This window comes from Apis dorsata, unplaced genomic scaffold (assembly GCF_000469605.1).
Source record: "Apis dorsata unplaced genomic scaffold, Apis dorsata 1.3 scaffold_87, whole genome shotgun sequence".
NCBI classification, from domain to species: domain Eukaryota; kingdom Metazoa; phylum Arthropoda; class Insecta; order Hymenoptera; family Apidae; genus Apis; species Apis dorsata.
The window spans coordinates 72,648-75,988 of record NW_006263385.1 but is presented as its reverse complement, the minus strand read 5'-3'; positions in this window follow the sequence as shown (position 1 = coordinate 75,988).

Below are 3,341 nucleotides of genomic sequence, written 5' to 3'. Positions count from 1 at the left end.
AAAGAAAAAAAAAAAGAAAAAAAAAAGAGAAGAAATCTTTCGGTTGAATTCCGCGCTTGTGTGCATTTTCGGAATGTATCGCGAGTGGTGTGTGCACCCCGAATGACGATGAGTATACGCGCGTGTATATCGTACAAAGCGTAGATTGTGCGTGAATCGAAAACACGGTTCGGCTCGTCGGCGGACTATATAGAAATCTCGAAAAAGAGAACGGATGTCGATATAATCGAGGAACAGAGCGACAGGCTTGTTCTGATATTCATTCCATTCTTTCCATTCCATATTATGCGAAAATGAAATTAAATTGATTCTTGCATCTTGATCATCTTAAGTTTACATCTAAATTTATATCCTTCATAATTGTAAAGAATTTACTTATACTTGGATCTGTAAAATAAAAATAAAACGTGTTTGAAACATGATTAAAATATATCCTAATATAATTCTAGGATACATGATTACAGTCAGTGATTATTAAAATTAAAAGGAAACTGTTTCATCCAATTAAAAATTAATGTAGCAAGCTGTACATTAAAATATTGAATTTCTAATTGTAACAATAAATCGACAAAAATTCAATGAAAAATAAAAATAATATAACAATTTCACATACAGATTAACATAATACAGATTTGATTAAAAAGTAAAAAATAAAAGTAAAAACGATCGGAAAAGGAGAATTAGATTCTCTACCAGTCGCGATGTTCTCGTATATATCGGGTGGCGCGAATATTTGGTTACCGTTAATCGATTATCAATGAATCTGAACAAATTTAAAGTATCGATATAAAAAAAAAAAAAAAACAAAAAGCAAATGATTGATCAATAATACGATACTTAAAAGAGCCTCTTTCACTCTTTTTCTTTCCCTCGTTCAAAGTCTTCCCTCTTTCTATCTCTCCACTGTTTCTCTTACCCTGTTTCGTCCCGACGACTTCTTTCTAAAAGGGAAAAATCCTTTCCCCTGATCATCATCCTAGATAAGAATCTTACAAGGCAATGTTGCAGCCAACGGGATAAATAGTACATTCCCAACATCTGCGCGAGAGATGTCCCTTAAATAGAGAACCGATAAAACTCTCACTTTTATTTCTCATTCTCTTCTTCCCCGTGGTGTGTATGTGTATGTATATATATGTGTGTGTGTATATGTAAACTTTGTCACTTCCACGATTATAACTCATTCTCGCTTCATTTCTTCATTTTCGTTCCGGCTACACACTATTTTTCAATTCTTTTGCCAAGCATCTCTCACTCGTATCACAATCATTCCTTATCCTCTATCACATTCTCTCTCTCTTTCTTTCTCTCTCTCTCTCTTTTTCTCTCTTTTTACTTTTGTTTCTCGCACTTGAAGTTTTCGCTCTTCTTTTTCTTTTATGTACAGACTGCGAACTGCGAATAAATGATAAGTTACGGCCTAACTTACGCTACGACAGTGTTTTTTTTATCTTATACCGGGTGTTTCTTTTTAAAGGAAAAAAGCAAAACCTGAAGGCTCTTATTTTTCTCGTTTGGTTATGATATTGACATATTAGGCTGGTTTTTCGTGTACAACGATTGTTCAAGAGTTAGATTTTAATTGAAATAATTTGGATATATATATTACTTCTTTTCAATGTAGTTTTGAAAACTGTATTCAGAAAGTATGATTTTCTTTGGTTGATTACTTGTAAAATAAATGAGATCCGGTAAAGATTTGATATGCGTTTCCCATTTTTCTTTAATTTATGCATGCTTCCAGAATATATAAAATGAATAAATATTCCTATTCCTAATATTTAAAATCATTTACGAATAGTTAAAATTTAAAATTGGAAATTGTTAAAAATTAAAAAAAATAAAAAATAAAAAAATAAAATTATCTTTTTGATAAATCCCTTTCTGAATTAAAATTGAACTTAATCCGCAATTTTGACAAATCACAATTCTTATCACTCGTTATATCACCATATCTCTCAAATAATATTCGCGATTTATTTTACATAAAATAAATATTCATAAAAAATAATCCTAACGATATAAAATTCACCGGAAAATATTCGATATTTCAATAATTTTTAAAAAATTGAAACTTGGTCGAAAACTACCATTCTACCATTTCCTGGTCGAGCGATTTAAGAATTCTAATTAAAGTACTCAAGTTCCTTTCGCGTCCAGAAATAACTCCTTATTAATTTCTGTCAACGACACGATTCATAAAACACAAAGTAGCACGGCAGAAAGAGACACACGTGTCGCAAATTTATTTTACATACGAATAATCTCATCACGGGATAGCCCTAACCATCTAATCTTCACTGTGGAAATAATTGACACATCTCAACTTGTGACAAACATCTTGGAAATATTCTAATTTAACCTCGTTCGACCGATTTAACGATCCCAATTAAACCACATCCAATTGTCATTATCCAGAAACTCCTACTAATTTCTGTCAACGATACGATTCATAACGCAAGATAGCACACGAGCGGAAGAGAGGAAGAGATGCAGAAGAGGGGGGGGCAGAGAAGAGCGGTGTGTTGTGAAAAGGTGTTGCTGATTCTATTTGCGATGAAAAGATTGGCACTCGGCAATTGGCTGGCAGGAAACAGCTGCTCCGCCTACCGCTCGCGCTGCCTTGGTCACGCTAATTTGCATACCGTTTGGATTTGCACCGTAAGTGCACGCATCCAGCCGTCTATAAACAGCCGTGACACGCGTGTACCAATTAAAATAATCATTTTTCACCGGCCTAATGAAGAGATTCTCCTTTACCAGAGAGTGAAACCAACCAACGTTTATGCTCCCTTATTCTCCTCTGTCTTTTCTCTGTAACATGATGGTGGGTTACGCATGAACACTGTTGAACACCGTTGTACACGAAACGAAATAGCAAGATCGATAGAAACGAGACGTTTGGTACGAGCCATAAATAAAGACAGGTTTCTCGCATAATAGAGTATCAAGGAGTGAAATTGAATCGTGACTTTGAGCCTGATTCGTGAAAAACACCCGGTACTCGCCTAGTATAGACGAGATTAACTTAATCTTCTCTCGAATGCGTGTGTATGATAATTGTGTGTGCGTCTGCGTGTGTACGTGTATATGACTTACGTGTAAGTTTACGCGTAAACTTGTGTATGTGTGTATAAGTAAAGATGTAAGTGTGTATATTATCTACATATGTACACAGGACAAACACAGAAGCGTACGGTGTGAGAGGATCGGTGTGGTGAAGAGCGTGTGTGGTTCGTTATAGCGACGTTAATTAATTAGCGGGTGGCTGAGATCCGTACACGCCTCAGGAATCATCCTTGAAGATCTTTGTCCGCACGGTGATGTTGAATCTTTGAAAC